The following is a 24,774-nucleotide window of genomic DNA, read 5'->3' as shown; positions in this document are numbered from 1 at the left end:
AAAGTGGGCTTCTTTTTCTGATGCCTGGAAGGCATCGTTATTTGGTCCCACGAATTCTTCGAGAACAAGAATAAAAATCAAGCCGGTGTCGGTGAGGCAGGACATCAGTGCACCGTGCTGGGGAGCTCGACACGCACGGAGATGAGGGGCCCCAGAAAACGCCTGTTACGTCGGCCCATGTGCAGGAGCACCTCACACGGCACGTGTCTTATCTACCAGGAGCCCTCCGGGTGCATACTTTGATGCTTAAAAGGCAGTAGGCATTTACTAAATGTGCTTTATTCTGATCCACTCTGTCGCACTTCCGTGATAGAGAAACTTACCAGCTATCTTCCCAGCTCTTAACACACCAAGGTGTGGGGGGGGGGGGGGGGAGAAACAACTTTCAGAATTACCACGCTGAACTTTAATGCTACTCTCAGAAAGTTACTGCTTAATTCCACATCTCTTATGCAAACTGAGAGGCACACGATTTCATTTCAACTTATTAAGTCAATTACCTGAAAAATAGACACCAAATTACAATGTATACTGTTTTTTTCCCACTCTATAGAGAATCAAAATGTCACAGGTAGGTGGGATACAACAGAATTTAAAAAGTTTTCTGCTTATGAATGATACATAATTTCAAATGACTCATAGCACTTGTTGAAACAAAGTATCCAGCCTGGCTGACTCATGAGAGCTCTGACACTGGAGTTTCAAATAGAGTTTCCATAATAACAAAAATTGACCCAACATGTACGCATTGCACAGAGTTGTCCTGACCATAGCAAACCGGTGGTGATCAGGCTTTCAATCATTTGAACAAGCAGTTCGATGCACTCAGTGACCTCTCCCCATCTGGATGCCTCCCCAGAGCTACCGTGAGGACTTGAACAGCATGCTATGGGATACATTTAAAAATCTTTTTAAATGCCGGCTCTATTGTAAAGCTCTAATGAAAAAGGAGCGCTCTTTATTCGCCTATAATTTTGAAAATGGCCTCATTTATTCTCCAAGTACATTCAAGACACTTTGGATAATTTAAGAATATTGTATTTCTTAAAAAACAAGGTGTGAGAAATGTCAGTGTTATTTGTTTCATCTCCTCTCGCTCCCACAGAGCCCGAAGAGATCACACAATGGATTTTTCACTTTGGTGTCTTTTCAAGGAGAGAGTATCGGAACAGAAAAATAGAACCCCGAATAATTGAGACTGATTCACACCTACCGGTTCGCAACCACTTCTACTTACTAATTTATGACGCCTTTGTGAAAAGTCAGACCCCCTTCATTCCAGCTTCCTCTTCCGATACGGAAGATGGAAATGTTACTTTAGCTGCAGAACTTCAAAGGGGAGAACTTTGGAAACAAGCTGAGTAGTGTCTGCCTTCTGTCGTCCTTTCTAAAAGAGGAGAGAGACTAATGGATTTAAGCGAGGAAGGTGAGCAGGTTAGCGCTTATTCAAGTCCCGTGTTCGTATCGTTCAGCTTCGCTGTCCTTATCAAAACACCTTTGCTGTATGAAGAGGGCACCCAGGAATTTTGTTTTTCCTCCCAGAGGAAACTTCTCAGGAGGAATTACAAAGTTCTGAGGAGCGGTGAGCGTCTCCTAAGAGCTGATTGTTCCAGAGTGTTCTAGTGTCCTAATGGACTCGTCTATGCACTCGGCCAGTAACTATCCAGGACCTACTGTGTGCCAACCAGAGAGGAGAACAAGAATGAAATGGCACCCGACTTCACAGAGTTTACCCTCCAGCAGGAGAGAAAGCTTCCGAACAAGCAAGCCCTTCATTCATCGCAGAGCGTGATGGGTCATGGGAGGGGAGCGGGGGCGGAGGGCGAGGTGGGTGCTCACCGAGCCAGATTGGGTTGGGTCCCCGAGGAGGCGACTCTTGACCTGAGCTCCGAAGGATGGAGATGTGGCCCCTGCCAGCAGGGGGGAGAGTTCGCCGGAGATGGGACGGAGGCTGGATGCCCTGAGGTCTGCAGGGCTGGGCTGTATGAGGACGCAGGAGGTCAGAGGAAGCAGGGGCAGTGTTCTCTCTCCTCCATCTCGTCCTCCCTTCTCCCCCTGCTCCTTAGGAGGATGCCGAGTCACGCTCAAGTCAGCTGAGGGTGCGGGGCTCCGAGTGAAGCCCTGAGAGAGCGTGTGCCTCCGCCTGCCCTTCAGCGGGCGCAGGTGCGTTCTTGCCCAGGAGGGGACTCTCCGCAGCTGTACCCCAGCCTGTCTGCGAGACCCCGAATCTCCGAGCCACCTGTTTGCTCTCAAGTCAGTCAACAGTGGGAACGGCACGCCCTTTCGGTGTGGTACGGTGCACAGCTTGAACACCCGTACACGGCCGCCCTGGGGGCGAGGGAAGCGGCCAGGATGACGCAGGGTTCTGGCTCCTGCTACTGGCAGTGCCATGAAAGAGCGAGGGAGAACCAGGGGCCAAGTTGAAGAAAAGAGCGGGAATACCCGCCCCTTTGTTTTTTCCACTTACACCGTGTAAAATGTCACGGGGGCAATGGGCAGTCTCAACTTGTCCCTTTATCCTTTAAACGCAGTAGGGGGACACAAACTGGAAGCCAGCTCCAGCACCCTTGTGACTATCACAAGGGTGACGGCTTTGGGATCTGGGGTCAGGCTGCCTTGCTGCCTGCTGGGCCTCTCCGTCTGCCAGCTAGCAGGTCCCTTGACCCGGGCCTTCGCCTTGCCATCTGTAAAGTGGGGGGGTCTTGGTGACCCCAAGGTACGCTCCCTCTGTCGTTCTGCCCTGTGTCCGGATTCGCAAGCCATGCTGGGTGGGGGGGGGGGGGAGGGGGAAAGGGCACTTCTTTAAAGCAAACATTTAAATTTCGCTTTTTTATTCATATAAAAGCAACCTAAGTTTTTCTGAGCAAGTGAATTTTAAATACAGAATATCAAAATTTTCAATAAGGGAATATCACGTATCTCCTCCTGGCCCATGTAACATGCGGCAACAATTTACAAATTATTCCAAAATGTTTCTAGCCTTTGCCAGGGGGAGTCAGGGAAAGAAATGGCTTCTTTTTCACAGAGCTCAAACACGATGTGGTCAGCAGGAAGATCCATGTACACGGTCCCAACGTACAGGGCGGTCATAACTAAGTCAAACTTGGCCTGTTTCACGTGTCTTATTCTTTCCTTTATGCCTTTGAGTTTTATTTTATCTTATGTTCTGGAGCTAGTAAAGCCTGGCGGGAGAGTACTTAGATTTTGGGAGGTCCTGAGAACTTTCAAAATAACGTCAATGCTACCAGGGAAAGAGAGTTGACGGCACAAGAATGGCCCACGCGACCGTCAGCCCATCGTGAGAAAGATCTACGTTGAAACCGATCACACGCGCGTTTGGAATGGACCCCCCGAGACTTCCGTGGCTTCACCTTATCTTTCAGCGGAAGGTTTGGCCCTTCGTACCATGACGCTGGGCAGCCGGTCTCAGCACCTCTGGTCTCCACTCAGGGGGGCCGAGAACCCGGGGCCAGGGGCACTTCCGGGAAGAAGGGGTAACGCAGAACCACGGTATCCAGCACGTGGCAGGTGTTATCCTGTTCCCACCGACTTCCAAGTGAGACTGGGGCGTCCGCTCAAGCGTCTCCGGATTTACCACGCTATCATTTCAAGAGAGTATTTCTTGTTCACACGCCCCACGAGCTCACAGCAAATCCCCGTCCCAGACAAGAAAATGTGGCGATAGTTTCTGATGTACCTACAGAAGTGGGGTCCAGCCTCATCTCCTCCATAGAGTCAAGTGAGAATGATGTTCCCTTTCCTACAGGCTGATGGGTTCTGGTTTCTACCTCAACTGTAGGACTCTGTGATCTGCCTGCCCCTGGATCTGGGGTTCAAAGAAAAAAAATGGACAGTGTCTTTACCCTTTCTTCGTTCCTCAGAATAATACCTTAAACAGAACGGTTCCTCAACAAATATTTGTTGAATTTGAATTTCAAATTTGTTCTCTATGAATAGACTCAATCAGTGGTCAGCCCAGGATTTGTATCTCAAGTTGAAGCTGAGACGTTCGCTGCATCAATCAAGAATTCTGATTACCAACGGCAGAAATCGATTCTGATTAACTCGAAAGGAGAGGGATTTCTGGGAAGGACATCGGGAGTTCGCGGAGCCAAGGAGAAGGCTGGCAAAATCGTCTCGGAAAGCTAACGAGACGTGCAGGAGCAGGAAGCCAAGAACCCCGAGATCCCAGTGCAAGGACCGTCTGGCTGGGCCTCCCCCACGGACACCTGTCTGTCTGTGCACCTGCCATTGCCACCCCCTGGCTCCTAACTGCCGCCTCCATGGTTAATAATCCGTTGGTGGGTTGGGGCCACTCCCTCAAAATCCAAGGCCATGGACAGGAGTGAGCAGTTGGCTGGGACTAGGTGTGTGCCTGTATCCTGGCTGCTGGAAAGTGGGGAGAGAGCACATCTACCTTCTTGCCTCCTGGAAGACGGGGACCTCACCGTGGAGAATTTCACCGAAATATGAAGGGTGTTATCAGAGTGGAGGGAGCAGAGGGAGGAAGAGAGGGAGGAAGGCGGAGGCAGAGGAGGAGGAGGAGGAGGAGGAGGGGAAGAGGGGGAGGGGAGGAGGAGATATATACCCACTAGGTTAAGGAAGAAATTTTGATTTTGTCAATGATGCTGTTTAAAGCGAGCTGAGTAAGCTCTTCAAAAACATATGTGCTTATAAACCTCGAGAGACTCTTAAAGATAGAACAAACCGAAGGTTGATGGAGGGGAGACGGGTGGGGGATGAGCTAGATGGGGGATGGGCATTAAGGAGGGCGCTGGCGATGAGCACTGGGTGTCGTATGTAAGCGATGAATCACGAAATTCTACTCCTGAAGCCAGCATTGCACTCTATGTTAACTAGGATTTAAAATAAAATTTGAGGGGCGCCTGGGTGGCTCAGTAGGTTGGGCAACCGACTTCGGCTCAGGTCACGATCTCATGGTTCGTGGGTTCGAGCCCCACGTTGGGCTCTGTGCTGACAGCTTGAAGCCTGGAGCCTGCTTCAGATTCTACCTTTCTCTACCCCTTCCCTGCTCATGCTCTGTGTCTCTCCGTCTCTCAATAATAAATAAATGTTGGGGCGCCTGGGTGGCGCAGTCGGTTAAGCGTCCGACTTCAGCCAGGTCGCGATCTCGCGGTCCGTGAGTTCGAGCCCCGCGTCAGGCTCTGGGCTGATGGCTCAGAGCCTGGAGCCTGTTTCCGATTCTGTGTCTCCCTCTCTCTCTGCCCCTCCCCCGTTCATGCTCTGTCTCTCTCTGTCCCAAAAATAAATAAACATTGAAAAAAAATTTAAATAAATGTTAAAAAAAATAAAATTTGAAAAGAAAAGAAAAAGCACATGCGCGTTTTCTGAATAAATTTATCTAAAAAAATCAAAACGTTTTGTGCGAGTAGAAACAGCTGAAGTAAGTCTTCAGTATAAGTGACAAATTCTACTTAATGACACAACATGCAAGGAACTTTAAACATTTAATAAAACCAAACTCTAAAGAGTAAAAGTTGTTCCTTATTTCAAGCCAATAAAGACAGAGCTGTTTTAGAATAGAAATCAGAAAATTAGTTATTAACTAGAGAGTTATTAATTAGGTCCCAGTAGTTGAAACTGATGAGCTGTGTAATAAATGCTCTCGTATATGATGTCTCTGCCTGGTTCACATCCGGAGATAAAGACCATCTGTGACACGCTAAGTAGATATGTCCCAAAGCGTGTTCATATATTGGGAGCATGAGTTATAAATCATTTTGTTTTCTTACACTAAATAAAAATTCTCTCCCTGGGGCAGAAATGATTCGTTCATTATGATCGTAATGATTGTCTGTGCCATGCATCTAGGCTAAAAATTCCCTCTTCGATACCTTTCACTTTCTCCCAGTCTTCATGAATTAGTTATTTTAACGTTTCTAAATTGCTCACCTGACCCTGTATTTGTGCACGCTCCTGGAAGTACGACGACCCTTTCCTTTAAAATTAGGGCCTTACCTTATTTATGCTGCATCAACTTTAAGTCATGTTCCCAAAAGATTGAACGCTATTATGATAAAATAACAGGCTGGGAAAAAAAATCACGAAATCACGGTTAAGTTTTTCTGGAGGTGGGTACATGCAAATTCCCGCTGGGTAATTTGTTCATACTATCCTAGAAATAACCCAAGCAAATACTTAAAAAATTAAAATTGTATTTTTCTTCAAATTCTAATTCTATCTAGGACTTTCAAGGTGCCTGGATGGTATTTCCTTGGCACATAGTGAAGTGAGTCATGAACACCATGAAAAATTTCACTTTATGTCCCACAGAGGGAAGTTAGACCATCCCCCAAAAAGGCACTTTACGGCCCAGATGGCAACATGGACCATCCCCTTAACAAAAGAGTAAAGCAACCTGACAGCTGATGGTCACACAGAAGAGGGAAGAGCAGGTGTCTCAGAAGAGGAACAACCAATACGTTTTCGGGGAGGGGCATCTGATTGAACGAACGAAATGCCCGGACTTAGCGTGTAATCAAAGCAATGAGCTGCTGCACAAGCCACGTTGTTAAACTGGGACACCCCAATACTTATATTTGACTATTTATCAGTTGGGCTGCCTGGATAATGGGCTTTTCATGTACATTTAAGCTCAGGCTTTTTTTTTTTAAGTTTCTTTGATCTCTACACCAATGTGGGGCTCGAACTCATGACCCCCTGAGATCAAGAGTCGCACCCTCTTCTAACTGAGCCAGCCCAACGCCCCTAAGCTCAGATACATTTATTTATTTATTTATTTATTTATGTATGTAAAAGATTATTTATTTTGAGAGAGGGAGAGAGAGAGAGAGGGTAGGGGAGGGGCAGAGAGAGAGGGAGAGAATCCCAAGCAGGCTCCTTACTGTCAGCACAGGGCCTGACATGGGGCTCGATCTCACCAGCTGTGAGATCACGACCTAAGCCGAAATCAAGAGTTGGGTGCTTAACCGACTGAGCCGGCCGGGCAGCCCTAAGCTCAGGTGCTTTTAAAGTACAATGTTGGTTGTCCTTTTTAGCCAAACAGTAGAGCGAAACCCACAAGTGCAAATAAATGGCAACGATTTATATAGGCTCAGTGCCAGCAGGTTTTAATGCAGGCAGCAAGTTTTTTTGGTGTTTTGTTTTTTGTTTTTTTTTTAAACGCCTTTTACATAGTTTGGCAAGAATGAGTAACTTATAAAAGAAAAGGTCAGATATGACAGGAAGTGTAAATTTGGATCAAGATTTCTTTCTTTTTTTAAAATGTTTGTTTTTATTTTTGAAAGAGAGAGAGAGAGAGTGCAAGCGGGGGGTGGGGTGGGGGCAAGAGAGAGGGAGACCCAGAATCCGAAGCAGGCTCCAGGCTCCGAGCCGTCAGCACAGAGCCCGACACGGGGCTCGAACTCACGGACCGCGAGATCACGATCTGAGCTGAAGTCGGACGCTTAACCGACTGAGCCACCCGGGCGCTCCTGGATCAAAATTTCTTGAAGGCAATTTGTCGATACGTGTCCCAGTCCTCAGCTGTCGTGTTGTCCAATGAATCCCCGTTGAGGGATGTCTCTTCAACACGTAATAATAAATAAATTTGTGTGAAGATCATGCCAGGAGGATGTTCATTCCAGCATAGTTTATAAAAGCAGAAAATTGTTAAGTGTCCACCATCAGAGACCTAGGAAAATAAATCACACACACGATATGCAGGCTGGGAAGCTGGGAGGCCTGTAGAGACCCGAGTCACGTGACAGACCACTTTACACTCGCGAGATGGGCCATCACTAAATCGTCAGAAAAGAGCGAGATTGGGGAAGGACTGGAGAAATTGGAATCCCCAAATATTGCTGGTGGGGAATGTAAAATGCGTCTGCCGCGGTGAAGAACATTTTGGTGGTTCTTTAAAAAGTTAAACACAGAATTAACCTACAGCCCAGTAATTCTGTTCTAGAATACGCCTGTCCAGCACGACTCACAATCGCCAGAAGGGGGGAAACAACCCAAGGGTCCACAGTCAGAAGAATGGACACACAGAGTTGTGGTCTAGCCCTCCAGTGGGGCACTGTTCAGCTGTCAAGGGGAATGAAAGGTCGACCCTCAATATGACGTGCACGAACCTCAAAGACACGATTCTCAGCACAAGCAGCCAGGCACAAAAGATCACATATATATATTTTAAAATTTTAATGTTTATTTTATTTTCGAGAGAGAGAGAGAGACACAGCACGAGTGGGGGAGAGGCAGAGAGAGAGGGAGACACAGAACCCGAAGTCGGCTCCAGGCTCCCAGCTGTCAGCAGCACGGAGCCCGACACGGGGCTTGAATCCACGAACTGCGAGATCGTAACTTGAGCCGAGGTCGGACGCTCAACCGACTGAGCCCCCCCAGGCACCCCAAGAGGTCACATGTTGAACCATCCTATTGACATGAAATATTCAGAAGAGGTAAATCCATAGAGACAGAGAACAGACTAATGGTTACCAGGGGTTGACAGAAAGAGGGAATGGGGGTGATTGATCAAAGGTTTAGGTTTCCTCTGGGGTGATGGAAATGGTCTGGAACTGGACAGAAATGATGGTTGCACCACACCGTGATTGCACTGAATGCCATCAAATCGCTCACTTTAAAACGGTTAACCGTTAACTTTATGTTATGTGAATTTTTCCTCAGTAAGAACAAAAAAAAGGCGATGGAGAAGAGTATCTCATGATAAGTGAGAATGTTCACCATATATCTAGTCAGAAAAAATAAATGAAAAGTAGGTAAGAAAACAGTGGGTATAGGAATTAACTGTACTTGCTTATATATATATATATATATATATAATTTATATATATAATATATGATAATACACAAAAACACTGACAGCGATGATTCTTGGTGGTGGATTTAGAGGATTATGTGGTGGGATTATGGTTGATTTAATTCTTATCTGTATTTCCAAATATCTCATAATTACCACGAAATACTTTGGATTAAGAAAAAAATGTATGGGGGTGCCTGGCTGGCTCAGGCAGTGCAGTATGAGACTCTTGATCTGGGGGTCATAAATTCGAGCTCCATGTTGGGCACAGAGCGTCTTAGTAAAAAAAAAGAAAAGACCACTTAAACCATTAAAACCGACTGAGTGGCTCTGTCGGTTAAACGTCTGACTGTTGATCTCAGCTCAGGTCTTGATCTCAGGGTCGTGAGTTCAGGTCAAGCCCCTCATTGGGGTCCACGCTGGGAGTGGAGCCTACTTAAAAAAAATGCACAGGTAATATAACAAAAATAGGAGTCAAACATTAGGATTAGGGCCAGGACTCACAGAGCGCCTCCATAAAACACAGTAATGATGGGCATGATTTTTTCCATCAGCTCATTTGTATTACTGAGCAAATTATGTCTCGTGACACATAATAACACAGTGAAAAGAGGGATATATCATGCTGAACAAACAAGTCAGGATCTCCAAAGTGCTGCACCGTACTTCTGCTCGAAGACTTAAACCTTTTAGTTGAGATAATATTGAGGCAATTATAGTAACACAATAGAGTTACATGCCTTTTGAAAGCACTCAGAAGAAATATGCTTATAAGAAATAGCACATCAAGAAAATAAACCCACGTGCTGCATTTAAATATTCTTTTAATAAAAGTGTAATTGACTTAACATCATTAAGAGAGCTTGTTCTGTTATTCGTAAAGCGTATAAAACTGTGATCAATTTAACCAGGGTGAAATAAAATATGACACTTTACCATTTTTCTACCACTGTTTCGCATCGCGGTTAAAAGAAAGCTACCCAAATGAAAATATCTACATTTTCATGCTTTAAGAAAATTTGATAAAAATGCAAACGCGAAACAGGGAAATCACACGACTAGCAATTGCATTGTAAAAAGAAAGACTAAACTATTCTGTGACAGAAAGAGCTCTTTCAGTGCATTTTGAAAATTTCAATTTTTCCTCGCGTACAGAGTTGCTACAACTCTCGGAGCTTCCGCCTGTATCGACACTTATTGGTCTAGATGTTACTAATTGTTATCATGAAGATTCCCCTGTGATCATGTCTGCTTTTCTTTTTCATTAGCAGAGGCTGATATCCAGCCACTTCACTTAACAAGGATTTGAGGAGTATCTACTCTATTCCAGGGAGGTGCCCAGGGGCTGGTGGACTGAAGGCTTTGGTCTTACTCTTGGGTCATAAGTGGGATGCCCAGTGCCTGGAACAGTAATGGCACCCAGCAGGCACTTGGTAAATATGTGTTGGGTATTGGCTTTAGGAGGAGGAGTCTGAAGGAATCCCGAAATGCACATTAGAGCCTCCCCCAGGGTCGAGCACTGGCCACACAGGCTTGCACATTACAAGACGGCAGGGGGATGCGAGCTAACATCGAACATCTACCAAATTCCGGGCCCTGTTCTGAGCACTCTATATGCACCAAGTGATTCGCTTCTTGGAATGGTCCATGGATCTGTCAACCATTACTGTCCCCACTTTACAGATGAGAAAATTGAAGTCCAAGAGGTTTAAATAACTTGCTTGAGGGCATAGATAGTGACACGGAGGCTACATCTGCTTGCCAAGGGTGAGGAGGGAGAGGAAAGTGATGAGGACCCCAGAGAGCACAGCTCAAATGGTGGCTTCTAATCATCACTGTAGGATGTGTCCATCTTCGTCAAAGCTCAGGCAACGTGATCTGGGGCAAGATGGGAGATGAAATGGGTAGGAAAACTTCAGAGTAGACTCGATGGGCACGTGCACCCCGCAGTCACTTAGGCATCTCCCACGGCAACTTTCTGTCCCGGGTGGATACTACTGGATTTTCCATCCATGGTAGTTTCCTTTCAAAATAAGTCCATTTCGGTAAAATCAGTGAAGTCCACTACGGGGAAACGTGAAGTAAATAATGGGAGAGATGATATAGGACATGACGAACCTCACGAAGGTTGGGGGTAGACCAGGGGACACAGGATGATATTGAAGCTGGGAGCGTATTTCCTTGTTTCAAGAACTTAAGACTCAATGTTTTTCCAAAAAATGCACCGTTCATCGCTTCACCTGCAATGCTGGAGACTGGCTAGAGGGTGCCACATCTCAGCCCAAACCAATGCCTGTCTTGAGAGAAGAGGGGCCGAGGCCCCGGAAGGCTTTCCAGGCTAGTGTTGGCAGAGATGGTGGCCTGAAGAAGCGCCCAGCCCAGCAGCAGCGTGTGCATTTGCGCCCACGCAACATGCGGCCAACAGGTCTCATACTATTAAAAAAAAAAAAAAAAAAAACCCAAATGAAACAGCTACAATTTTTAGTGTTCCTTTCCAGGCAATATATCATTTCATCTCACTGCACGTTCGTAAGGCATTTCAAAAGGAAGTGGAAAAAATCTTTGCTCTGATGGCCGAGAAGCAGAATAAACCAAATGGCAGAGTTTGGTCCGTGCTTCCCGTGGCAGACATTATTGTGTCTCTTGGTGGCACCCGTGGCTATTGCCGGTTATGAAACTGATTCTGGGTACCGAGACGTAAAGGGACCTATGGCAAATGCCAGCTTCTTATTAGATTTTAACCTCCCTTTTACGTTGTCCTCGGAATACTGAATTGACCCACCAGTCACCCCCCTTTAACTCTACGTGTCAAAGACTAGTTGCTATGTAGCGATGAAAACATGGGAGGTTCCAGAACTCCTTTCCCGCTGTAGGACATTCATGGGGTGCACAATCAGCTTTATAAGTTACAGGTACATGTTGAAAATAAAATTCTGACCTACAGCAGATGTATGGGCCTGCCTTGTAACGGATGGGGCAAATTACCTTTTTCTCCTATTCACTTCATTTCCAAAGTCCTTCCAGCGAGGTATCACTGATGTTGAAAACAAGAACCCTTGGAACAGGATACTCTATGCTGGTGTCTTCCAGATCCCCAGTGGCTGTCGTGGTACCACAGTTGACCACTGTCTGGTCCAAGAGCAGCAAGATGGAACTTTCCTGGGGGCAGAGTGACTGCACCGTTGCATCAGAAAGGAATCTGCTCGATGCATAAATCACTTCCCTGCTCCTCTTGCCAGATTCGAAAAGAAAGCGGGTCACTTTGTAGTGCCTGAGTTCAAAATAGAGACATTCCGATTTATTGGGAGGGAAAAGCAGGGTTCAAAATGAAAATATTCCACATAAATGAAGATTCAGTGAAAATCCATTAACCTGATGCTAAAAAAGGGAAATCAAAAGACACAAATCTTGATTTTTTGGGGGGGGGTCTTATCCTCTAGCCAATTTTAAAACAACATCAGCTACATAAGCTGCATTAAAAAATAAGACCCTCGATTTCTGGTGTCATGAAACGGATAAAAAACAAATTTTAAATAGCATAAAAACACAATCTGATTTTACAGCACTTCCTTCAAAACACTAATTACATTAAATGTGAATAATGTATGCATTTATTAGCCAGAAAGCTTATAAGCCTTCTAATAAAATCTGTACAATTCTTTAGAGGGTTTTATACAGAACAAGACAGACATTAGGATGAAAATACAAAAAAACATGTACTTGTCTAAAACTTTGAAATAGTGACCAGGCTACGCCTGGGAGAGTAAGAATTCCCCTGAGTAAAAGAGAATGATATTTTCATCATTTTAATGTGTGTTCAGAGGCTAGCCAGATATCAACCACAGAAATGGGTAAATTTTTGTTAATCAGTTATAAAGGTGACTTACGTACCATATGACAAGGTATGTGACTGATGTGACTTATTCAGATGCAACCATAATTTCAAGACTTAATTCATTTTTTACAAGTATTTTTAGTAAATAATCAAGAAAGCACCAAGTAAATACTAGGGTAGGAATAGAATAGTGAATTCCATGTTACTACTAGACATTCTTAGCATGTATATTCTACAATGTTTTTGGGAATGGAAGGCGCTGATGGAAAAAAAAAACTGCTCGCTACAGGAGGGGTGAGCAAATTATGGCCTGCAAGCCAAATCTGGCCCACCACTTGGTTTTGTAAATAAAGTTTTATTGGAATACAGCCCCATGTATTTGTTTACATTGTGTCTTGGGAAGCTTTTGTGTTACAACAGCCGGGTCTAGAAGCTGTGGCAGAGACCATCTGGCCTGTGAAATCTAGGATATTTCTTCTCTGGCCCTTTACACAAATGTTTGCTGACCCGTAGCTCGTGAAATCATTCAGAATCGTGATAATCCATATGTACTTTAAGATTCACTGATGGTAGTGAATTGGCAAATTAATTAATTTTGCTTCTCTTTACTTTTCTACATTCAAAATAGATTACATGTTTATTTTAGACCTTGTGGCTGATCAATGCTCAAAAGCAAATAAGCAAAATCACTCATCAGAACTAAATACTCTGCAAGTTATTTTCATAAAAGTAAATGAGGCAGAGAATAATTAGTAGATACAATGGATAAGATAAATAATGAGATACTATCTGGAGCTGAAGACTACCTTAAGGCTGCTAAGATAATGCCCGAGAGTGATAGGAAGTGATTAACCTCCGTAGGAACGTATTCTTTTCTCTGAAGGAGATGTTCCCGTCGAAGGTTTCGTGACAACGTTAATGGAAATAAAATGTGAGAAGTCCTATACTGTGTGGGAGGTGGGATTGCACTCTCCTGCTTAAAAAAATTTTTTTTTTCTCTTATGAGAAACTCATGGTAAAGAACTGAAATTTTAATTCCACAGGTCATACTACTAGTTGCTGAACTTGGGTTGCACTTGTAATAAGTATATAATAAGATTCTCTGAAATGAAAGATACTGATCATCAGGGTTAAGATGAAAATAATTTCAATGATCAAAACGTAATTGAATAAAAAGAGATAATATGAATTGCTTGGGGGCAATTCAGTAGGTGGGTAGAATGCTCTGGAACGGGCCATTGTCCCTGGTCAAGAGGACCACCAGGGGGCGCCTCGTTTCTAAGATTTCCCCGGGGGCCGTTCTAGTTGGTTAAGATTCCCGGGTTTCAGGATTCAACTAAGAAACTTGTATTGTGTGTATGTGTGTTTTTTTAATTTAATTTTTTTAATGTTTTTATTTTGTTTTGAGAGGGAGACAGAGTGTGAACGGGGAAGGGGCAGAGAGAGAGGGAGACACAGAATCCGAAGTAGGCTTCAGGCTCTGAGTTGTCAGCACAGAGCCTGACACGGGGCTCGAACTCATGGACCGCGAGATCACTCACGACCTGAGCCGAAGCCGGAAGCCCAGTCGACTCAGCCACCCAGGTGCCCCTCAACTCAGAAACTTTAGAGAGACCCTGAAACTGACTAAACTGAGTTCTTTCTCAAGCCTGGCCCTAGAATGCTCCAGCAGATCCTAGAAGTACGGTGGGATGGTTATGCCCCCTAAATTTGGGACCCTGTGTTTTAACTGATGTAGCCGTCAATCTACATAGGCTTTAAAAGCCTATAGTCAAGTGAAACGCCAACTCCTTTTGACATGAATTGTGTTTCAGCTCAGGTTTACTCCATGAGCAACTCTTTGTAGAAAACGGAAGAGTGTGTTTTGGAGCTTGGGGGACCTAGATTAGCTTTGTCTCATATTTACACTCTGTGACCTTGAAATTCCTTGATGTCCACAGGCTTCAGTTTTGCTCTTTGCTCCTTTGCATGACTGTCACAAAGACGTGCTGAGGTCATGTCTGTCCAACGTTGGATGCACACCACTTACCAAGCCGCTGTTACCCTGTAATTGGATTAAAAAAGAAGAAAGAAGAAAGAAAGAAAGAAAGAAAGAAGAAAGAAAGAATTTCCATCTCTTTACAGTCACTCTTGTTTCATTTTTTCTTAATTTTGGTCCATCTTTGACCTGTGAAAACCCTCATTTTTGGGGGGAGACTTGTCTTGAGTGACCTCCAGAGCCTTGCTTGGGTAAGCCAAGCTCATGGGCAAAGATGGATATTCTCACTTGTCCCTGCCCCTAGAGTCCACCGTTTCCAACTCTTGTTGCTTTCCTGCTGACTGTCAGTTGGACCTCATGCCTCTTGGTGGCCCTTGGTGTCTCCCCACTCCGTTAGGCTTTGGGTGGCTTGGTTCTGGGACGTTCTTGTAGCGTTCTCACGGCTTCAGACAATGCAGAGAGGAGACAGGTGGTGTTCACCTCTTGTTTGCTTTCGTCCTCACTGCCTCTCTTGAGGCTTCACGCCCAGCGTTGGGGACTGGCTTTGTCCCTGGCAGTCAATGCACTACTCTCTACCCACCTCGGATGACCTGGCTTTGGAACACTCCTAGACCTGTGTTGACTGTGAGGCAGTAGACGCAGTCTTTATTTTTAAAGTTGTTTTGGTTCCCTTTACCGTGTTACTTGCAACACATTCACAAGGGTCAAGGCAGAGGGCAGTCAAAGAGTGCCGTCTAGGACCACAACAACCACAGCTGAAGTCACAACCCGGACGTCCAGCCAGTGCCGAGGAACGTGAAGCCTTCCAAGCTCAAGGAGAACGCCTTGCCTTGTGAGTTTCACAGACATGGTAAGGAGTTAGGGTATCTGGTCTCCTTTCTTTTTTCTTGTTTTAAAATTAAGTTGAAATGTTATTTATTCATTTATTTATTTATTAAAAAAAAAATATATATGGACAACTACATGCAAGGCATGACTTTGGATTGGATCCCAGGCCAAGAAAAAGTTGCTTGTGAAATAGGGAGCAACACGTCACTCCTCATTTGCCCTTGACCTCCACTGTGTCTTTCACCCCCCTTCTACCTGTAGATTAGATGAGAGTATTTTATCGACGTGAAAGTTTCTGAATGTAATCACTGCATTGTCATTATATTAGAGAATGTCCTTTTTCTCAGAAAACGTACACGGAGGTGTTCGGGGTAGAGGGATATGATGTACACACTTTAATCTCAAATGTTTTAGGCGGATGGAGAACGATAAAGTGAACACAGCAAACTGATAGCAACTTGTGACATTGGGTGAAGGCTACTGGGAGCTCCTTGCACTGTTCTTGCACGTTTATGTAAATTTAAAATTATTTACAATGACAAGGTAGTCATTTCTTTTTTTTTTTTTTTTAAATTTTTTTTTTCAACGTTTATTTATTTTTGGGACAGAGAGAGACAGAGCATGAACAGGGGAGGGGCAGAGAGAGAGGGAGACACAGAATCGGAAACAGACTACAAGGTAGTCATTTCTAAGATTATCAAATCTTTTCTTAGGTGCACTGGGCACAGAAGCCATAGGCCACGGAGAGCCAGGGCTTAGCAGTGGGAATGATACCTCCTTGTTCAGTCATCCCTCTACTTCCTCTTTCTCTCCTCCCCCCTCTCCTCCCCCATCCCTTTTTCCTCCTCTTATGTAAATGTGGCCATGCCTGAAGGTCCCTTTGTTTGCTTTTTCTCTTTCTTGGTGCTCTCAAGTCTGCTCATGGCTTCTCTGGCATTCACCAGTTGCATTTGGACCCTACGGTGATGGGCACTTGGGAGAGCTGCAAGTGTGCCATTCAGGGTAGGTGCAGATTCGGCAGGTGCCCACAGGGTGCTTCCGATTTGGGTTTGAAGGGAACCGTGGGCGTGAAGTGAAATGGGAGATCTTCACTTCCTCACCGCGCCCACACTCCTACTGAGCAGACGGGCTTTGGTTTTCATCACGTTCAAATCAGGTGCTCTTGGTAGGTCACCAGGAACTTCTAAGTGGAAATCCAGTGGATGGTTTTCCAGCTTTGTCAGATCAACCTTTTTGGAAGCTGTGTGACTTGGGATAAGAGTACTGGCAGAAATTTACATAGAGCATACTACGGCAGACTCTGTTCCAAGCACTTTACATATAATTCCTAATTTATTTCTCTCAACAGCCCTACTGGTTATCCTCTGTCTCTGTCCATTTGGGCCACTGTAACAAACTGAGAGCACCGCAAAGTGGATGGCTTATAAACAGCAGAGATTTATCTCCCAGTCCGAGAGGCTGGGAAGTTCAAGATCAAGGTGTCAGCATGGTTGCGTTCTGGTGAAAGCCCTCTTCTGGGTTGCAGACTTCAGGCTTCTCACGGTGTCCTCACCGGCTGGGGAGGGACAAGGGAGCTCTCTGGAACCTCTTTTCTTTTCTTTTCCTTCTTTAAAATCAATTAATTTATTTTTAAATTTACACGCAAGTTGGTTAGCATCTAGTGCAATAATGATTTCAGGACTAGAATCCAGTGATTCGTCCCCTGGTATAACACCCAGTGCTCATCCCAACAAGTGTCTTCCTCGGTGTCCCTTGCCCATTTAGCCGTCCTCCCACTCACAACCCCTCCAGCAACCCTTACCTAGCTTCTTCTCCATATTGAAGCGTCTTTTATGTTTTGTCCCCCTCACTGTTTTTATCTTGTTTTTGCTTCCCTTCCCCTACGTTCATCTGTTTTATATCTTAAATTCCACATATGAGTGAAGTCATAGGATATTTGTCTTTCTCCGACTAATTTCGCTTAGCATAAGGCCCTCTAGTTCCATCCACGTTTTGCAGATTGGAGCCTCTTTTCTAGGGGCACAAATCCCCTTCTTGAGGACTCCACCTTCAAGACCCTATCACTCCCTAAAGGTCCTGGGGGCTTAGGTTTCAACATATGAATTTAGGGGGAACACAGACATTCAGAGTCTAGCATCACGATTCCCATTTCACAGCAAGAAACTGAGGCAGGAGACGTTAAGTAAGGAGCCTGAGGTCGTAGGTGCTGGTACCAGGAGCAAAGCCTGGGAATCTGCACACTCACCCAGCACTTTCCACTGCACAGGATGGTCTAGCACTGGGCTGTCCGTCACGGCATCCTCTAGCCCCATGTGGCTTTTGAGCCCTTGGGGTGTGGTTAGTGCAAACTGAGATGTGCTTAGGTGTGATATGCACATTTGGTTTTGAAGATTTCACATGCACACACAAGAAATAAAATGCAAATAAATACTCCAGGATAAGAGTCATAGCAAAAATTGTACATAGAGCATACGATGGCAGACAATAACGTGTACCTCTAAGTAAATATCTTGATAGTTAAAAAAAACTTTTGGACCCAGTGGCATACATAAAAAAAAAATACATTGGTAACACGAATATCCCATTAAAAATTTCACGCTAAAAGATGTATTTATTAGAAGATCTAGAATTGCTTATATGGCTCGCATTGAGTTTTTGGTGTTCAGTGTTGGCCTAGAGACTGGAAAGCAAGCATGAAGCCAGGAGCTTTCCGGGGAAGAAGCAGGGGGCCCTTGAGGGCTGATAAGCTCCAGGGTGAGCAGAAGAGTTGGAGGGGGCGCTGGCATGAGACTCCAGGGATCTGCACAGCTGCCAACACATTCACACACTGCCTCCCGTCCCTCAGATTCAGGGCCACAGAGGAAGGAGGCTGTGTAGAACCTCTTAACGTTCATTGTAATCGCTCCAAATTCTGGGAAGCAGACAAGGCCACGTCCGTCCCCCATCAGAGACTCAGGGGAGCCAGCAGGCGCCATGTAGCCCATCTCCAGTTAGAGGAAGGCTTCTTCCGGTCTCAACGGAAGTCCCACCCCCGAGCGTGAGGCCCCGCCTCCTTACTCTCACCACGCACGCACAGGCAGCTGCTGCCTTACGTGGATTTTTTTTCTGGAAGCTCTGTTATTTCCAGGAGACTTGTAGTTTTTGGAAAAGAGTTGCCTTAGAAGTTACCTGTCTAATAGTTTAGCCTCCTCTCCCAGTGCTGGAGGGAGGGCCAGGGACTCCCATCACTTGCAGTAGGCTCCTGCTGGAACAACTTCACCTAGCTCTGTCCTGTGAACATCTGGTCTCGGGACGGACGCCGACACCTGCCTCTCTTGTGTGCTGGCCTCAGTAAATCCCTCCTCCACTCGTTGGGGCCAAGCCCCGGGCATCTTCTTCGCTCTCCATTTCCTTCCATCTCTTTGCCCAGTCAATCAGCAGTTCTGTGGACTGTGCCTTTTAGGGAGCACGGGAGCCTCCCCACTTGTCTCCCATCCTGGTCTAGGTTACCTGGACGATTGGAACGGCCTTCACTTTTCAGCCTGAGCCGCATGACAGCAACCAATCTGCGTTCCAGAGGGTGCTCTTTCTAAAGCGTACATCTGATAGAGTCACCTGGCATCGTTTCCACGAAGTTCAAGTTCCCTCATATGACCGGCTGGCAGGATTTTTATCAACTGGCTCCTCCTTGCCCCTTCAGTCTCACTGACCATGCTTCCCCCCCTCCCACTTGACAGTTCAGCCATCTACATCTCCCTGGTTTTCTGCCTGAAATTCACCCTCCATTAGTACTACCGACACCCTCCCACCACTTCTACACCAAGAATTTGGTCCGGCAAGCTTATTCTCCCTTCGGATCTCAGTGTAGCTATAAACTTACTCATCCCCTCTACTTGTCCCCCATAAGAGCACTTTGCATTCTCCTTTATGGGCTGATTTTGAGCATGGACTGCTGTTGATCTCCATTTATACCTCTAGCACTAGGAAAGTACCAAGGAAAGAGCAGGTACCTAATCAGTATTTGTCACACACACGAATGGGCTCAACACCGGTGGCTGTTGCCAGAGGGTAACTAATATCCACGTCAAGAGGACCTTAAGGCCTATGTAGATATTGACACTCAGGCCTGCCTGATTTCCGTCTTCTTATAAAAAAAAGTAAAACTGTCAAGGTCAAGGGCATGAACGCTCTAAAATCCAAATACCTTTCTTTCTTGGCCAGTTGAGGAAATGTTCAACTGTCCAATCCCCAGAATCATTCCTTGCTCCCCTTTTGCTCATTTTTCAAAGAGTGGCCAGACTAAGAATGTGTCAGTGGAGGTGAGACCGGGGGAAACTTGGATAGAAATGCTTTCTGCCTGGCTGTGGAGAGTGAAGTAACTTTTTAAAATTGTTAACTACTTCATACTTTTAATCAGCTTACTCTTTTCAAGTATCATTCCCAAATTAAATTTGAGTCATTTTGGGGACCCAAGATACCCTTCTGAATTATTGGATGTGGCTGTGAAATGTGTTCTCAAGGAGCCCCTTGTAAATTTCCATGAGCCACTGTTATTCTAAGTCATATGAAGGCAGTAATCCATCAGAGTTACCCCATGTGCACAAGAAAGGATTATCGAGAATCTAATTTTATCTCTAACTCTATAAACAGCCAAGTGGCACCATTTATTATTTTACATAAATCAGCCCTGAGACCAAATTCTCTTTTAAACGTGTCCTTCAATCTTTTCCGGTACTGCTTAACAAACCTCAATAGCTTGGGAGAGTTCTGCAGCCTCTGCCTTTGGGGAAGGAAAGAGGTGCTGCAAGAAGGAGGGAGGGGGAGGGTGGTCTTGAGAAGGACGAGGGAACCCCCTCTCCAGCACGACTGTCCAGCAAGGCGTTGGCCCCACGAACCAGAACATCTGGATGAAAAGGGAAGTCAGTGGCTGGCCTATTCTCAACTTGGCCAGATGCCTTTTTCTATTCCCATTTCGAATGTCCTTTGGAAAATGGGAAATTGGAGGCCTGCATCAGTCACTATTAGAAAAACTTGTGCAGGAACTTAGTCCCTAGTGACTTGACTTGGAGAGTGGCCGGTACCCATGGGTCCTTCATCAATGTTAGTGAGAGACCAGGGCACTGATGAAGATAGATGCTGAATGAACGCTATGCTTCCTGTAGCTCCATGGAAAGGACATGGCATTGAGCGTAATGGCGACATGGAAAATCCACTTCCCTCTCCCAGACATATTTTTACCAACATAATATTATAATATGATTCTCTCTTGTTTATCCCCTTATTTTTTATAGTGAAAATTTTAATTTGGTGTTTAAATGTAATTTGAGTACTGCCTAGAGCTCTCTAGAGGCAAGGTGATATCAATTCTGCAGACGGAATAACTGTAATTTTCACGTGGCGTTTTGATGGTGACCAGGGACACGCTGTTGCCTCGTGACTGGGTATCTATAAAGCTCCTACCATCAGCTTCCAAAGCATGATTGTGAGCGAATGGGAAACCGATAAAAATAAATGTTTCCCTCCTTCCAAATTCAGTTACCAGAGTGGAAAATCAACTTGTTATCTTTTCTTGCCATACTTTATAGGATGAAAATCTGGTCTTTAAAAAATATTTAGGAGTAAATAGCCTGGTTTCTTCTTTCTGTTCAGCTAGGGGCTGAATTTCTGGGCGGGTAAGTCAACTGTAAAACTTAATCCTTTCCTGTCTGATTTTGGATGCCGTGCTCGGGGACAGATGATATTTTGTTGTTGTTTTTGCTTGTTTGTCTGTCATCCTCAGTCCAGTGAATCCTCCTGTCTGACTTCGACCCAGACGCCATTTACATTCTCAGCGTTTGACGTCCTTGGATGAAATCAGGAACGGCAAACAACTTTGAGAACTCTCTGCTCATGTGGTTATAAATGTACTTGCTGAACGTTTTTGGTTTTGGTTCAGTTGTAAGCTGATATTGGTTTTGGAAATGAGAAAAGAAATCTCAAGGAGATGTCATCATCCAAAAATTAATTGCCCCACAAGCATTAATTGACTGTCTCGTGTGCACCAGCCCCTACCTTAGTGGTAAGGTGGCGGATAGGAGTAACACAAGGCTCCTGACTCGGGGGGGATTTCTGTCGTACAGGGAACAGAAAAGGGAACCGTGTACAACAGAAAAGTGAACCCAGAGAAGTAAACCAGTGATTACCCTATGGCACTGTATTGGCCAAGGTGGTTGGTGGTATGGAAAAACAGTTACCTCTGTGGGTAACTGTGAAAACCAAGGCCTGATCTGACCTGAAGCTTCAGTTCCTGGTTGTATCATTAATATCTTTGTGGTCCTGGGCCTGCGATTTCACCTCTCGGAGTCGCAGTATTCTCACCTGTAACGTGGGGATAGTTACAGCTCCAATTTCAACTGTGAGGGTTAAATGAGTTACTGCACGTAAAACACTTAACTGAACGCTTAGTGTGCATCATTCCTGTTTGGCAAATCTTGGCCGTTGTTTTTATCACCATTAGGTATATTCAAGGTGTTAGGGAAGTCCCTCAGCTAACTGTGAAGTTTCACAGGAGAGGTGATGTCGGAAAAAGATCTTGAAGAATGAGCAGGAATTTGCCAGAAGGGTAAAGTGGGGGCATGCTAGGCGGAGCAAATGACACTTGCAACTGCCATACCAATGGGAAGTGGCTTGGCAAGTTTGCGAACTACAAGTCCAAGAGGATTCCACATGTCATGAGTACCTCTTCTGTGCCAGGCATGTTTCCAGGTACTGGGGATTCAGTACCCCTGAAGAAGACTGACTTGGTGTCTGCTGACATAGCACTTACATTCTAGTGGGGAAGATGGTAAACAGATAAATGCAGACATTTACAAGACAGTTTTTGGTAGTGATACATACTATTCACATCCATTCTTTTCAGGAGCCCATTATAATAAAGCAGGGAGGCAGAGACCTTCTTGAATAGAAGAGCACCCTAAGTAGCCCCTTATGTGAAGTGAAGAGTGTGTGGGAAGCTGATGAATGGCAATGAGCCGGGAGTGGCAGGAGATGAGGTCAGGGAAGAAGGAAAGCACTAGATCATGAAGGACTTTCCAAGTGTTTCTGCCCTTGACTGTAGGTTGATGATCACCGAACTTCAGTCGTCTACGTATTTTGCCGCATTTGTAGAAATTACAAAATTTCCATGTGATTATTTGTTTAGAATGTCTATCTAAGCAAGCTCACCTTTTGGCATTTATTTTCAAAAGGAAGTGTCACAGCACAGCCGCGAATGGAAGATCAGGATTACCTGTCACGGAAGTGACAAGCGGGTTAAAGAAAAACACAACCATGAAAAAACATTCTTTATCTGCGTGCCATGTAAAACCACCTCGAGTAGTACCGTTGGTACGTTTCCTGCATGGCAGGTCAACGTCGATGAGGGCAGTGGGGAGTCTCAGAAAATGGTGAACGTGATCCTTGGTGGCTAATGGATTAAACAAGGGGAGAGGGGTCAACAAGATGGTAGGATGTCATTGTAGGTGGTTGGTGCAGGGGAAAAGGCGGAAGCCCAACTAAGGAAGTGTCCGGGGGTGAGGTACGATAGGCAGATACAAAAGGTGCTTTGAGGTTGGATGAACAGACCATGGGCCCAGTTGAATGGAGGGATGAAGGAGAGGGAGGCACCAAAGAAGATGTCTATATTTTTGGTGTAGGTGTCATCATCAAGAAGTATTTTCATGTTTGTACACAGAGCTATCTGAGCAAATATTACTGGCATCTGGACTGACAAATAAGCTTTGGAAGTGAAAGGGTGTTCAACCTGGAGCCACTGTCCCCCATTAAAAAGGCATTGAAATCAACACCATAGACCAGATGGCCCTACCAGACACATACAGGACATCCTGTCCATCCTCATCAGAATATACATGCTTCTCAAGCACACCTGGCACATTCTCCAGGATAAATCCTATGTTGGGCCACAAAACATGTCTTAACAAACTTAAGAAGGGTGATCGAGTACCACCAAGATATCAAGATATCAAGTGTCTTTTCTGATCGTGGTGGTATGAAACTAGAAATCAATAATGGGAGGAAAACTGGAACATTCACAAATACATGGAAATTAACACTTGAACAACCAATGGGTCAAAGAAGAAACCAAGAGGGAGATCAGAGAGGAGATCTTGAGATGAAGGAAAATGGAAACACGACACACCAAAACCTATGGGATGCCAAAAAGCACCTCTAAGGGGACAGTCTATGGCCGTACGTGCCTACATGAAGAAAAAAAGGAAGATCTCAAATAAGCAACTTTATACCTCAAAGAATGAGAAAAAGAAGAGCAAAGGAAGCTCAAAGTTAGCAGAAGGAAAGAAATAGTAAATATTTGAGCAGAAATAAATAGTGACTAGAGAGACAATAGAAAAAAAAAAAACAATGAAACCATGAGTTGGTTTTTTGAGCATGGAAATGAGGTTGACAAATGGTTAGCTAGGCCAACAATAAACAAGGAGAGGAGTAAATAAATGACATTATCAATGAGAGAGGAGACACTACAATGGATGCCACAGAAACATAAAGGATTGGAAGACACTTGGGACAATTCTATGACAGCAAATGGGACCACCTAGAAAGAAATGGGTAAGTTCCTAGAAACATTAAAGCCTGCCAAGAATGACATCTCCCAATAAGAGAAAGTCCAGGACCAGATGGCTTTGCTGGCGAATTCTACCAAATGTTTAAAGAATTAACACTAACTCTTCTCAAACCCTCCCAAAACTTAAAAGAGGAGGGAACCCTTTTAAACTCATTTGATGAGCCTAGCATTTCCCTGATAACAAAACCAGAGAAGGACACAGCAAGCAAAGAAAACAACAGGCTAGTACCCTGGACAAATATAGACACAAAAATCCTCAACAAACCAGTGGCAAACTGAACGTGACAGCAAAAGAGATTTTTCCCTGGGATGGGATAAGTGCATTTGTAACTCCAACATTTATGGCGCAGAAACAATCTAGGTGTCTGCTGATGGATGAGTGGGTAAGGAAGGTGTGGTATATAGACACAATAGAATATTACTCAGCCGTAAAAAAGGAAGAAATCTTACCGTTTGCGACAACATGGATGAGCCTTGAGGGCATCATGCTAAGTGAAAGAAGTCAGGCAGAGGAAGACAAATACTGTGTGATTTATATGTGGGATCTGAACAAGTCAAACTCACAGAAACAGAGAATCAGTTGGTGGTTGTCAGAGCCTGAGGGGTGGGGACAACAGAGTGATGTTGGTCAAGGAGGACAAACTTCTAGTTATAAGACGATGAAGTCCTGGAGATCCGACGTGTGGCGTGGGGACCGTAGTGAACAGTATCATCTTGTGTGTTTGAAAGTTGCTGAGACAGGACATCCTAAATGTTCT

Source organism: Lynx rufus, unplaced genomic scaffold, assembly GCF_022079265.1.
Source record: "Lynx rufus isolate CCGP_SWC_20201006 ecotype Redwood Valley unplaced genomic scaffold, mLynRuf1.p SCAF_8, whole genome shotgun sequence".
Classification (NCBI taxonomy): Eukaryota; Metazoa; Chordata; class Mammalia; order Carnivora; family Felidae; genus Lynx; species Lynx rufus.
Note: the sequence above shows the minus strand (reverse complement) of the source record.